This window comes from Hylobates moloch, unplaced genomic scaffold, assembly GCF_009828535.3.
Source record: "Hylobates moloch isolate HMO894 unplaced genomic scaffold, HMol_V3 SCAFFOLD_24, whole genome shotgun sequence".
Lineage (NCBI taxonomy): Eukaryota > Metazoa > Chordata > Mammalia > Primates > Hylobatidae > Hylobates > Hylobates moloch.
The window spans coordinates 7563319-7578761 of NW_026652299.1; the positions used below are offsets into that span (position 1 = coordinate 7563319).

General features: G+C 36.1%; 1 protein-coding gene across 9 annotated transcripts in view; it reads left to right on the forward strand.

Moving 5' to 3' along the window:
- The window catches only part of GTDC1 (glycosyltransferase like domain containing 1), a 421645-nt gene that overhangs the window by 111283 nt on the left and 294919 nt on the right, over positions 1-15443 (forward strand). The window lies entirely within an intron of this gene.

The window sequence follows — 15443 nt, forward strand, 5'->3', positions numbered from 1 at the left end:
TGATAAGTATGTAGTGCTATCTCAGTGTTTCATTTTGTGATTTCCTATTAACATTTGATATTTGAGCATCTTTTCATATGCTTATTTGTTATTTGTATATCATCTTTGGTGAAGTGTTTGTTCAGAGCTTTTGCCCCCACTTACTTTTTTTTTTTTTTTTTTAAGAGACAGGGTCTTACTCTTTCACCCAGGCTGGACTGAGTGCGGTAACATGATTCTAGCTCACTGCAGCCTCAAATTCCTGGGCTCCAGTGATTCTTTTGCCTCTGCTTCCCCAGTAACTGGGACTACAGGTGTGTGTCATTGTGCTTGGCTAATCTTTTTTCAAATTTATTTTTTGTAGAGACAGGGTCTTGCTTTGTTGCCCAGGCTTGTCTCAGACTTCTCACTTCAAGCATTCCTCCTGCCTTGGCCTCTCAAAGTTCTGGGATTACAAGTGTGAGCCACTGTGGCCTGCCTTTATGTCCATTAAATAATTGTATTTTTAATGTTATACATTAAAAAAAAAACATAGAGGCAGGTTCTCACTGTGTTGCCTAGGCTGGTCTCCAACTCCTGCCCTCAAGCAGTCCTCCCACCTCCACCTCCCAAAGTGCTGGGATTACAAGTGTGAGCCACTCACTGCACATGGCCTTGCCCATTTTTAATTGCTTGTTTACTTACTATTGAGTTTTAAGAGTTTTAAAAATATATATTTTAGCTAACAGTCCTTTATCAGATATGTATTTTGAAAATATTTTCTCCCAGTCTGTGACTTGTCTTCTTATTCTCTTGAGAGTGTCTTTCACAGAGCAGAAGTTTTTCATTTTAGTGAAGTTTAGCTTAACAACTCTTTTTTTTGTCATGGATCATGTTTTTGGTCTTATATCTAAAAAGTCACTGCAAAACCCAAGTTCATCTAATTTCTTTTATTTCTCTTCTAGTAGGTTTATGGTTTTACATTTTATGTTTAGGTTTATGATCTATTTTGAGTTAATTTCTGTAAAGTATATTGTAAGGTCTTCATTATGATCTATTTCATGTTAATTTTTGTAAAGTATATTGTAAGGTCTTCATCTAGATTCATTTTTTTCTGCATGTGGATGTCCAGTTGTTCCAGCATCATTTATTGGAGACTCTCCTTTCTCCATTGAATTGCCTTTGCTCCTTTGTCAAATATCAGTTGACTATATTTGTGTGCGTCTATTTCTGAGCTCTCTCTTCTGTTCCATTGATCTGTTTGTCTGTTTCACCATACCACACTGTCTTGATTACTGTGTAATTAATTTTTAAAATAATAATTAGTAAACTAAGTATTAAGATTTGCGAAGCAAGTTATCTCAAGCCAATTTCTGTTAAGTATGAGATAACGTCATGTTTTTTAAAAAATACATTATTTGTAATTATTTTAGCAAAATTCGTATGCAGTGGAAACAGTGTCACAATGGAAATAAATAAAATGGTAATATTTCCACTTTAAAAGAACTACTGTTATACAAAGTGGCTCATTTTGGGTTCAGAATGGCTCATTATAAGTTCATTTTGGGTATTAATAACTTTAAAAATTTTACATCTTTAAAACTTAAATGACAGTTTAAAAAGTTTCTTTTAATCTTCTAAAATAATATTGTTTGGAACTTGCTGCTTTTTTTTACTACGAAAGAAATGATAACTACTTTTCTGAAGTGTTGCATGGTGTAAGTCAATGTCTAAGCACATTTGTGAAATGAATTGAGCTAGATATTGGGGAATGCTTAAAAATATATGGCACAGGTTTTTTTTTTTTTTTTTTTTTGGCTTTAAAGAGCAATTCAGGAAAATTAACCAGTAATATAAAGTAATATGTAGTAAGCATAGTGTGGATGGCAGTGTGTTGAGCTCACTAAGAGGTTAGTATGACTGGTAAGTGTAAAGTAATGCTTTCACACAGCTGGTTTTTACTCATGGTATGTTTAACCTTCTGTCAGAAATGTAACAAATTTACATAAAAGTTTTTAGGAAATTATAATGATTATCAGATATAATCAACTGTTATGATGTATTTTTATATCAATTTTGTCCAGGTCTAAATTACTTAAACTACCCATTTTAAATGGCAGTGTGGGCTAGGTGCGGTGGCTCATGCTTGTAATCCCAGCACTTTGGGAGGCTGAGGTAGGCAGATCACCTGAGGTCAGGAGTGCGAGACCAGCCTGGTCAACATGGTAAAACCCTGTCTCTACTAAAAATACAGAAATTAGCTGGGCATGATGATGCATGCCTGTAAACCCAGCTACTTGGGAGGCTGAGGCAGGAGAATCACTGGAACCTGGGAGGCGGAGGCTGCAGTAAGCCAAGATGCCAATATGGCTCCATTCCACTCCAGCCTGGGCGACAGAGCGAGACTCCATCTCACAAAAAAAAAAAAAAAAGAAGAAAAAAAAGAAAAACCACGGCAGTGTGATAAGTTTTGATAAAAGAATACAGCTTTACAACCACCACCACATTTATGATTTGGTTATTGCTGTCACCCCAGAGAGATCTCTTGTGTCCTCTTGAAATCGGTCTCCCATCTCTGTTCCCAGGCAATTGCTGATCTGCTTTCTATATTTTAGATTGGTTTACATTTTCTAGAATTCTTAAGAATGTATTTTGCTTACTGTAGAGGATATGTTTTTCGAAAATTGATGGTAAAGTGAATTTTTGTAAAACAAACCTTGTGTTTGATTATCTTAAAATTTCTAAGATGCTCAAATAAAGTTCAGTTGGTATTATCCCTGACATTTTTGGTTTTGAGTTTTCTGCCTTGTCCACTCTCTGTAATAATTTAAATCCGGATTACATATAACAGTATGTAAAACCAACTGATGGCACATTATATTGTAAAGCAAGGTATCCTTTTGCAGTTACCTCCCTCCTTGTTTATTTTTAATGTCAATAAACAATTTGAAGAATAAAAGTGTACAGATCCTATTGTATTCATAGACATTAATTCAGTCTTTATTCCATGTAATTGTCACTCAGTAGACAGTGTAACCTCAATCTGTAAAAGGCCATTTGCCTTGTCCTTATGCCCTCCTGCTCAGACCTCTGGGGATGGGAAAGTGAGGGTAGATAAATAGCTCTTTACTTCATAACATTCTGTTCTCTGTGACTCTTCTTACACATGCATGGTCTATTCTGAAAGCGTGCTGAAAAGTAGCAGTTGATCTCATGGATAAAACAGCCCCACTAGGATGGGATAGTAGAATCTTTTTATGATTTTTAAAATAAAATGTACTGATTGTTCATACCTTTATACAGAAAAGAGTTAATCTTTTGCATACAAAAATGAGTGTTTTCTGGTTTTGCCCAGAAAAGTTCTGTTTCTTGAATTTGTGCTGCGTCATTTATTAATCATTTTGAAACTAGATCTAAATAAAAACCAAACATTATGAAAGTCATATTTGCTCCACTAAACATTTAAATTTTGACTTCATTTGGAAATCCTACACTCACATAAAGAGGAATAATCCTAATCCAAATTTATCTATAGTCAAACTGTGGGTAAGTAATGTTCTATAAACTGAATTCTTAAGTAAATGTCATTTTGGGGTGATAAACATGGATCTGTTAAGAAATCCTGAAGGTCTACATTTGAACACTGCCCCACTGAAGGCTTCAGACAAAGGACAAAATGTTTCAGGAGCCAGTTTGAGAGACAATATATGTGAGATGAGACTGAAGAACAATCAGAGCGACCAACCTGAGATCTTATATTTTATGTGACTGTTATCCCTCTCAAAACTAATCAGTCAATACTCTTTTTTTTTTTAAGTTAAAAAAAAGACTTCACTCAGATTGTTTTTGGAATTTCCTCATTTTAGGGGATTGTCTTCAGAAGCACAGACATATCCCATTCAGCCTACACTGAATGGTGGGTTAGACGCTGTCCTGTCTTCAGCAGGGTAAATCAGATGCAAGAACAGACATAAACAGTTACCTGTGATACAAAGCAGGTTGTGCAGCTGTGCTGATAGTGGCATGTGTAAACTGCATTGAGAGGGAGGAGTTAATTTTAGCTTGGCCATCATTAGGTGACACTATTTAAATAGCGCCATGAGTGATGAGTTGCATTACAATTTTAATTTATTTTCTTTGTGTTTCTGAAGCTGCATTTACTTTAGAAAATTCAGCAAACCAGAAAAGCACAGAGAGAAAAAAAATTCTAAAATTACCATTCATATTTTCATGTATATTTCATTGTTTTGTTCTTAGCTGTTTTTGACCTGGCGTTTTTTTATTTTATAATATGAACATTTCTCCATGTCCACTAAATATTTTTCTGCAACATCATTTAAAATGACTACATAGTCTTTTTAACTATCACAGATAAAATGTAATTTATTTAACTAATCACCTATTGCTGACCGTTTAGATTGTTTCTGTGTTTTACTATTATGTAAAACACTGTCAGAAACATCCTCATGAACATGACTGTTTCTTTTAAATTGAAACTTATTTTGCCAAAGTAATACATTCACCTAGTTTAACATTTGAATAGTTGTTAAAGGCCTATTAGAAAATACAATGGTGGCTGGGCTCAGTGGTGCACACCTGTAATCCTGTCACTTTGGGAGGCCAAGGCAGGTGGATCACTTGAGCCTAAGAGTGCGAGACCAGCCTGGGCAGTATAGTGAAACCCCATCTCTACCAAGAAACAAAAACAAAAAACAAAAAATTAGTCAGGTGTCGTGGCGTGTGCCTGTAGTCCGAGCTACTTGGGGTCCCCACCCCAAGGTGGGAGAATCTCCTGAGCCCAGGAAGTCAAGGCTGCAGTGAACTGAAATTGTGCCACTGCACTCCAGCCTGGGATATGAAAATGAGACCTTGTCAAAAAAAAGAAAAGAAAATACAGTGGTCCTTTCTCTAGAGGCAGCCTTTTATCTGTTTCCTCTAGTCATTATATGTCTCCACATTGCTAAATTACATATATACACATTGCTATCTTTTGAGTTAATTTATTTTAGATGTTGTTGACTTTATATTATGGTCTTTGAAGATTTTTCACTATTACACAGCCATCTCTTTCCCTCACATTCCCAATATAGTTAGATTCCAATTTTTGGCTTAGTGTTGCATTATTATATTATGTAGCTATTATTCATAGATGAGCATATTGTAATTAATTCTGATGAAAAGTTTGCTTCTGACTTTTTGTATTTCATGAAGTTAATAATGCCTTGTTTTTTTCATTTGCTTAGCTTTTTGTCCCTCTTAATAATTCTTCTATATCTTCTGTGAACTACTTATAATTTTCCATAAAGGGAATTACATCAGATAATACATTTCAATTTTTTTCTTGAAGACATTCTTACAGCAGACTTCCATTCTTCTCCCATCACATTCTCTAGACCTGCCTCTTCTGGGATTTTTCCTTGCTCTTAACCTAGGAACTCCCTTTGCCTTTTCTTGAATCTCATAGTGTTTTCCTTCTTGTCTTACTCTTACATTTTTGTTTATATTTCCTATAGTATTCCTGAGAAAGGTTTTGTGAGAGAAAAATATCTTTATTCAGTTACCTCACTTGATTGATAATTTGCTTGAATAATGAAATTCTAAGTTGGAAATAACTTTCCTATAGGTTTTTGGAAGGAAATGCTTATGTTCCATTGTCTTCCAGCTTGCTCTTGCAAAGTCCAAACCTTTTTGATTCCTTTAACTGTAGAAGAAAACTGAGTAGAAGAATGTCTGGGTATAAGGATGTCATATTTTAAAAACTAAAGATGGGGAGGATGAAGAAGAGATTCAAGGCAGAGGGACTGGAAAAGCTAGGTGACAGCAGGTTGTCCACTATGGTAAGAGAATGAAGGCATCTAAGTCCATGTGAGGAGAGTGTGGGATATAGTTGGAACACAGTAAATTGAGGCTCTATGTTGGAGACCCATACATGGAGCTTTTAATTTGTTTTCTAGGCATTATTTCACCTAGCTGTCATCAGCTATGTGAAACTTTTTTTGGCTTATAGTAGGCAAAATGAATTGGCTTCTGATTTATCATCTCTTAGTATTAATACTTTACATATGCCCATGTACATATGTACTCATATATGTACACACACATTTTTATGTATCTATATGCCTGTCTCCCGCATTAGACTAGATCTTTGGGGTTGGAGGAAGTGACATAATTAGGTCTGTGTTAAGGGAAGTACAGTAGATCAGTAATATTCCTGGTGGTTGAGATGCCATTGAAAACTGCAGAGTGGATACCAGGAAGAAGGGATTAAAAGGAGAGAGAACAGAAGGTTATTTCAATGCCTAGGTTTGAAGAAATGAGCATATGACGAACTAATCTACTGGGAGAGGGAGGGATACTACTTCAAATAATTATATTCCCATTATTCCCGTAAGTCTTAATTATTTTTAATTTTGGAAATGCTATGTTATTTTTATATATTTATTACACATCTTATTTTAAATTTTTCCCTTTTTGGTTCATTCCAGAATAGTCTGAAACAATTTTAACTCTTGCTTTATTGATTTTTTAAAAGATGATGTTTTCTTTACACAGCTGATGATTAATAGTAATGATGATCTGAAATACCATCTTAATTCTATTTGGTTAAAGAAAAACACAAATAGAGAATTGTAGATGAAAATAATTTGTATAAATCTTACATTACCATTTCCTAGCATTTTCTTATTCGGAGCAGATTCATTGCCTGAAAATGTTAACTTTGATTTTACTAGAGTCTTTCTTAAGTAAAATGTGAAATAGTATATGATATTTTTCAGTATTGTTTGAAACAGTGAGCTTTTCCACAAAATTGTCAACATTGCAAATAGAGGCTTTTCACCAAGATGAATGATCACTCAGAAAAAGTAAAGAATTAGTTACAGGTTTTGTTGCATGTTTGTTACTGACTGATTTCTCAAAAGCCAGGCTATATATTTATACTTAAAAAGATGTACCATATAACATATCACATATTTTAAAAATGATGAGTCTTTACTTTCCAAGATGCTTTTAGACAGGCTGATGCTCCACTAATGATAGGAGACTAATGTCTTTTGGAAATTTTCATGATGCTAATTACAATTTATTAAGCACTTACTCATGCGAAGCCCTGTGCCAAATAGTGAAGGGACACTGTCTCATTTAATAATAACCCTGTTGGGGTGGGTGTTGTTTATTATTAGATGAGAAAATTGAAGGATAAAGAGGTTACATTTCTTGTCTGAGATCATGCAGGTAGCAGGCAGCAAAGCAGGGAATGTTTATCTTTGCTTTGTGTATCTCTTCATTCTTAAGCTTGCTTCTTTCCATGTTATAGGAAAGATCTTAAGGAATATTAATCCTGCAGTGGCATCACATGTGAACGGTATTTCTCACCTGTCCTATCATCAGATGACCATCTAATTTACTAATTTCTTATAGTAGGTAATTTCTCAGATTTTTTTTTTGATTCTTATAAAACTGAATACCCTACGTTGTCTGCTGTGCTTTCACAAATGAAAATGATGGTCCACTATAAGATTATTATTTGGGTTTAAAAAAATTTTCTTGTTTAATGAGAATAGCCGAATTTTCTTTGAAAAACTTTCTGTACTTATTAAGACAATATTAGTATCCTAGTTTAATGTGTGTGACTGATACAGATTTATGTTACTTACTTTTTATATTATTCTTTCACAAACAATACAAAGCCTTCCCCAACTGTTGTTTCTCCTTAGTGCTAACTTTAAGAAGCCACGCATATTTCTTCCTGAACACCCAGCAGTTTGGTATTCTGTCAGATGTTTTGCAGGGCTTTAACGAGTCGTTACAGTGAATGTCTTCAAGAAGCAATACATTAGGCAGAGCACTGCAGAGACACCTGTAGAGATCAGCACACCTGCCCTCAAGCAAAAGACAGTAATTAGTTGCTTATCTTCCCTTGCAAACTTCCCCAATGTTGTTGTACATGAAACACATAGATCACAGCAGTGCTGTCATGAGCTCCGCACTGTTGGAGTTGTTTATGCCCATTCAATTTTTAATGTTTCTATAAGACATTTTGATGGGAACCCTGAGCCCAAAGGGATTTGCATGCTTGATCAAACTTGTGATGATTTAAATATAGAAATAAAGAGAAACCTTTGAATTACTTTGACTGTTAACTTTTAGGACCACGTTAGTGGAAAACATTTACATGATACTTGAGGCAAAGATGTGTTTGATCACCCTTTACAACTTTTTTGTTGTTTTGACAGCAGGTATAGCGCCAGTAAATCTAAACAAGTTCTTTAATGCTTATAGATCCAAGTGCGTGTGAATATCTGTATAGCATGGTCTGAATATTTTAAAAGATGATTTTGTACCGATCACTTTTATTGAAATTAAACCACTGTCAAGTACCAACCTTTTAGTCGGGCCACATTGTCATATATGGTTTATATTATTAAAGAATGAGATGATAGGCGATTGAACTTTAGTAAAATACAGTAGTATATGTGAGTTGGATATATTGGGGCCAGATAAATTATCACTTAAAGTACTTGGATGTCTTTTGATATCATTGTTTTAATTTTAACACTATATATGGTCTAGATACCATAAGGGATAAAAGCTAGTATTTTACCAAGTGACCTTTCAAGTCGTTTCTAACAACTGGGATTCAGTTCTTTGATTATATTTGTGTAGGTTATTAATAAACAGCTTCAATAGAGATTCATTACTGTTTCTTAAATTATATTGTTTGCAAAATGCTGTCATTCCTAATATCATAGCAAATTCCATTCACATGCTGAGAAAAAAACCCTAGTGCCTTGTTATTCAAGCATAGTCTGGTGGCTATACATACATGCCTCTTAAATTGGTTCTTGGAGATAAATGGGCATTATGGAGTTGTCAGATTATAGTAAAACTAAAGAAGAAGATGTTATACAGCATTGGACTGTCATTGACAGAGTTAGAAACCTTAGATGGTAATAAATGCAGTCATCCCAGTGTGCCTTGCAGTTTTTCCTCAATACATAGGTAGAATCTTCCTGTGAGTTTCTGAGCATAGTTTTTGATTAGCTCTTCAGCACAAAATGGAGTGAATGATACGAATATCTAAAAGCTTACCTCTAGATTTTGTGTTTGCCTGCCTTTCTTAGCCGTATGTAAGCCTAAATGTGGATTAACTGGGGATACTCCATTTGTGAAGTGATGATTGTGATGCTAGTATGCTAGTATAGACAGAATACTTTTTTTTTTTTTTTTAAGGTAGAGTCTTGCTGTGTTGCCCAGGCTGGAGTGCAGTGGTGCAATTTTGGCTCACTGCAACCTCTGCCTCCTGTGTTCAGGTGATTCTCATGTCTCAGCCTCCCAAAGTGCTGGGTCTGCAGCCACATGCCACCAAGCCTGGCTAATGTTTGTATTTTTAATAGAGACGGGGTTTTGCCATCTTGGCCAGGCTGGTCTCGAACTCCTGACCTCAAGTGATCCACCTGCCTCGGCCTCCCAAAGTGCTGGGATTACAGGCGTGAGCCACCACGCCTGGCCTCTTATATTTTATATGCATAACATTTTGGCTAGCTTATACTTCATTGACTTTCAGGAATTTCACAACAGTCATTCCTAACAATTGGTCTGTCTGTAGTGGCCTTTGGAATTCCTAATAACTTTATGTTAATGTTGCATAAAACATTTGGCAGTCTGTTTCTTATGTAAAGCTGCTCCATGTGCCCTGAGTCAGAAGCTTACTTATCTTTTTATCCTTGATACCTAGCTTAATGTGATCAGTCAGTATTGGTTGGATTAGTGAATGATTGAAAATATTATGTAATGGATATGAATACCCCATGGAAACAGTAAAGAGTGGATCACACTTAACACTTTTAATAATAGAAATAACCTTTTCTCCTGCTTGCTTTTTTTCAGCATAACCCTTGGTTCATATTTTTTCTAGGATGAGTTCCTATAACTTGATTTTAACTTTACCTCTTTACTATCAGTTCATCAAAAATATTCTGTGAAAAAACATTTTATATTTTTACTGTACTAAAGTTAAGCTCTTCTTATTCTGAGTCACAATCAGGACCCATTTAACTACTTTAGCTTTATTTTCTATTGTACTATATTCTCTAGCTGTTGTTTCTCCTTCTGTGCTGGAGAAACTTTTTACTCCTTGTTTCAGGGCAAGTCAAACTTCCACTTCCTGGCATCATGCCTTGGTCTCTGAGCTCCAATCTCATGATCTTCTGAGTTATTTCTGTTTTCCACCCGCCAGTTAAGAATGAAATCGTATGTGTCCCTATGTTTTGCAAAATGGATCTATCTCCAACTAGCTCATAACTTCATTACTATGATTTCTTTCTTTCTTTCTATATTTTTTTGTATTTTACTTCTTTTCTTTCTGGCATGTGGTGGAATGCTAAGTCCTTTGTAGTCACATACTAAATACTATACACACTTATACACTAGGTAATATGTAGCTTTATAGTAACAAGATAAGCCTCCTCCTAAAGAAAGGAAGACAGAAAGAAAGATGGACAGAAAGAAAGGAAGAGAAAACAGAAGAAAAGAAAGAAGAATGAAAAAGAAAGATCAGTAAGAATATTTTGAGGAATAGGGAAAGAGCAGTAATTCTGGAATTTTAAAAACTTGAGTTTAAATTCTCATTCTGCTTACTAGCTTTGTAATATTGGATGAGGTTCATAATCTTTTGGTGTAAAATGGTAATAATATCTATCTGACAAACTTGTAAGGGTTAAATTATATTATGTATATAAAGTGCTTATTGGCATACCCTGGCACACATTCGACGTTAAAGAAATGGTAACTAGCTCTTTTATTTTTCATATGAGGGAAGAAGTTTAGAGAGCTGACCAAGGGTCATATAGCTAGTAAATTGTGGAGAGAGAATTGAAAACTAGGCCATTCTTACTCTAAAGCAGTGTTTTTCAAACATAGTGCATCTGAGAATTATCTGAAAGACTTGTTAAAACACTGGGCCCCACTCCAGAGTTTCTGGTTCACTAGGTCTGGGGTGAGGCCTGAGAATTTGCATTTCAAACATGTTTCCTGTTGCTGTTGCTGCTGCTACTGGTCCAGGGACCACACTTCGAGAACCAGCGCTTTCTGGCATATTTCTCAACCCTAGTTGCACCTAAGAAATCACCCTGAGTAGTGTCTATAAATTATTGATGAAACTAGAATCTCTGGTTATTGGGCCTAAGTGTGGATTTTTAGGTTTTTGTTTTAAGCTATCCAGGGGATTCTAACGTGCAGCCAGGGTAGGAAGCACCACTCTGCCTAAGTGAGGCTGTTTGCAGTTTTTTTCTTAGAACTGAGTATTAAGTGAAGCAGCTGACCCTGCACCCTCCTGGATGCTCAGTGAGGCAAGGCCTCAGTAGTGTGTTGTTTTTATGCTGTTATGTTTTAAAACAATTGCTTTGGCCTAGAATCCTTTTACTGTTTTAACCTGTTCTACTTGTTTGTGTGGACTGTTTGCATTTCTCCATCTTCACCCTCAGTGTATCCTGAATGCCTTCATCAATCTCTAGGGTGGATTTTATGTTAATATTTGGCAAAAGCAAGTATTTAGCAATAGTAGACTTGAAGTATAAAGTAAATAAAGGAATATATCTAATTTTTAAGAAAGCAATCACATTAACAATTTAATGTACTTTCAGGATTCTGATTATGACTTTGTTCATTTTTCCGAGATGCTTTGGAAACCTTACATTTTGTTTTAGAGGACCCAGTTATTGGTTAGAATAGGTAATGATAATTGTGTACCCAGAAGTGTATAAGTAAAAATGTCGTAGATTAATTGATAAAGGAGTCATTTTTTCTTTATAGGATTCAGTTGGTAAATATATACAAATCAAGGCATGAAATCATTTACTGGATAAGAGTGGGCAAAATGCCACATAATTTCATTAACCTTTAAGCAATGAAATTATAAATCCCTATGCAAATGTTTAAGGTTATCATTGCCTATCACCCCTTTTGATTCCTACAGACCGTTAATTCTTCTCTGTCCTGCTGAGTCTTATTAAAACTTCTGACTGATGTACTTTTATTAAAAGGTTTAGAATTTACCAATTTAAAACACGTGCTTTACACTATTACCTCTAATTTAACTAGGCCCATTAAACACTGTATTTTGCAAAGGGAAGAAGTCAATTGCTGTTTCTTTAAAAAATAATAAATTGAAATGAATTTTAAACTCTGCTTAGAGGTGAGCAACTGCTATATACTACTAGGCCTTTTGATAGCTGGTTTGTTCCTTTAGTATGCAAATTTTAGGTTTACAGAGATCTAATGCTTTTATTTAGGAAATATGCCCAGAGGCTAGATTGGTAGGCTTTAGAGAGATAACTAGTTTGGTGTGAAATAAATAGTTGTTAAAGGATCACATGAATTGGGTCCCAGAAGATGAAGAGTAGACTGAGACAGATTGAGGAAAACTGACTGTACTTCATTTCATTTGGCTATAAATATCACTGAATTAAAAATGAAGACAATGAATGATGGCAACACAAAGCAAATTAATGAAAATAAGCCATTTTTTTGTGGGTTTTCTGAAAAGTTCTGTCTTCTGAGCAGTTTAAAGAAAAGGGCTGAGTACACCCCTAACCAAAGAAGCTTAGTTCACATCATTCTGGGAGGCCAGCCTTTTGAGAGATTGTAGCTTTAGCAGGCAGGAAGGAATGGGTCAACTCCCCTCCCACCCCCCACCAGTCAAAGTCAGCAGCATCACTTCTGGTTAGTGAGATGACAGATGTCGTAGAAAACCTTGCATTCAAAACAAGAGGACTCACGGATGCTAGCTTAGGTTGGCAATTGTAGATATTCTGGCTTGCAAGTGTTAAACAAATAATAATAAACTTTTAGCTTTGGGAAGTTAGTTTTAAGAGGTCATACACTTGTTTTGTAGCATTGCTCTTTTGGAATCTCTGACTTCCAAACATTTATTTTTCCTTAAATAACTGAAAAATAATGAAATACGTTTCTATATTGATAGCTTGTAGAATCCACTTTTCTTTTTTCTTTTCTTTCTTTTTTTTTTTTTTTACAGTGTGTATATCTGTCTTTTTGGTTGTCTAAGCAGTTAGGCCCTCAAGAAATAGAATATTTGAATAGCGTTAGCATTTGAAATGGTCCCTGTATGCCTATTTGTTGTATGTCCCTGGTGGTAGAAGTGCAGAGGGCATGGGTGATGATGACGTGTGAAGGTGGGATCCTAGATTCTTTCATTGAGGCTGGAGGTTTGTAGTCTTGTTATCATTAAAGTTTCAAAGAGGTGTGGTGGGTAGGAGTGCCAATGCCACAGTCTAGTAGAGTGAGGAATGAGAATAAGTAATTGGTTCTTGCCAGCATTAGCAATAGTGGTTTTGGTAGAGTGATGGCTAAGGAAGCCAAGTTACGGTAATTCGAGCATTGAATGGAAGTTGAAGTAAAAACAACGAGCTTATATTATTATTTTATGAAGCTTCACAGGGATAGTTGGTAGGGTTGGAAGAACTGTGTTACTGATGAAGGAGAAGAAAGCAGTGGAGAAGAAAGGGAGAAACCGGGTAGTGCACGTTCCTAGAAACAGCATAAATGAATAGGATTCATTGTACAGGTAGAGGGTTTAGTAATGGAAAAGAGGGTCAGCCATGAGATAGGAATGAAAGTGTTATGAGACAGGAGAATTTGCATATGTAGAGTGGGTTCTTAGTTGCAGGCAACAGCTAGTTTGAGTTGCATACAGAGATGTATCACATGCTACTTAATTTGCAGAAGTGCCAAGGAACCAAAGTTGGCTATGAATAGCTAGGAACAGCACAAGCCATGAGAAATACCCCATGATACTATTCTAGTAGAAAACTCCACTGCCATTTGCTACTTAGAACCTATGAGACTAGGGATCATTTAGTAGCGTATCTACATAGTTGTTTCAGAAGAACAAAATGCCTTCACTACAAAATTTGATCTCATTTGTAGTTGGCTGCTTCCTTGATTTGCTCATTTCTGCTTTCTAAATCTTGAATGGATTTGGTTGAACCTGGGTTCCCTGTGGAAGGCATGATGCAAGAGCATCTGAGAAATGTTTTTAGCTTGAGGTTTGTGAATACAGGAAGTTAGAGTGCATGCTAGAAAGGGATTGGAGTGCAGCCTGGGTAATTCTGGCTCTTGGTCTTTCATGAGCTGCAATCAAGATGTCAGCCAGAGTGACAGTCATTTGAAAGTTAGACTAGCCTGGAGGATCTGCTTAGAAAATGGCTCTCTCACATGGCTGTTACGTTGATTCTGGCTATTTGGCAAGATGCCTTGTGTACCTTTCGCTAGGATGGCTTAAGTGTCCTCACAACGTGGCAGCTGGCAGCTGGCTTCCCCCAGGAAGATCCAAGAGAGTAAGGAAGAAGCTGTAATATCTTTTAGGACAGACACTGTCACTTCCACTGCATTCTGTTGATCACTCAGACCAACCCTTATATGAGCAAAGGGATTACACAAAGGCATGAATTCCTTGAGGTGAGGATTATTGGGGGCTCTCTTGGAGGCTGGCTACCTGTACCCTCTTCTCCCCTTTCTTTGACAGCACAAGTTGATCGGATTTATCTGTAGAAGCAAAAAATGAAATTCTTTTAATAGAATGGAACTTGACAAGAATTTGGATAGAATGTGGTTCTTTACATTAAGGGTACACAGTGTGCAGTATTGTCAGCCAGGTTTTAAAGAGATACTGAAACGCCGTTCATTTACTTGTTGTCAGGTTTATATTCTACAAGCAGAGCTTGTATCATAACATTATCATTCAGTCTAGGTGTATGTATTTTGAAAGCGTAGAGATAATGAGGTAGTGATACTGTCTTCTAGAATAGCTATTCTGTCTTCATCTCTGAAATTCACAGGTCTGGCTAGCTGTCCCTAACGTCATTTCCTGGTCTCAACTCTTTAAGACCCTGACAGACTCTGAGATTGGAGTGAAGATTTCTGTGACATGCTGGGTGGATGTAGGCTGCTCTCTCATGCCTTGGTCACATCTTCTTGTTTATTTTTTCATATCATGTATCACAAATTGAAATGATATTGCTGATATACTTGTTTGTCACCCTGCATCCTTCTCCCACTCCCCAAAGTAAAGCTTCAGCAGAATAGGGCTTTGTTGACCTGTTCACTGCTGAGTCCTCAGCGCTGAGTGCAGTGCGTGGTAGATGCCCAGAAGGTGATTGTCTAAATACATTATTTTTTGAGAATATATACTACATGATTATTATTTGAAACAGGACACCACAAAAGGTAATTTTTCCCTTCTACTTGATTTCTGTCTTTTCAGCCTTTTTCTTATCCCCCCACACCTTTTTTTTGGTGACACCTCAGTTCAGGATGTTCTCTGTGGCTGTGAATGCTTTCCCATCTTGTTCACAGTTGGTACCTGGAAGGTTCTCTAACCTTGTTTCTTTCTGATGTAGCCTCTTCTGACTCTGGGATTACTATTTAAAGTAATTCTTTTAAGAGATATGTTTGGCTAATTCTGTAAT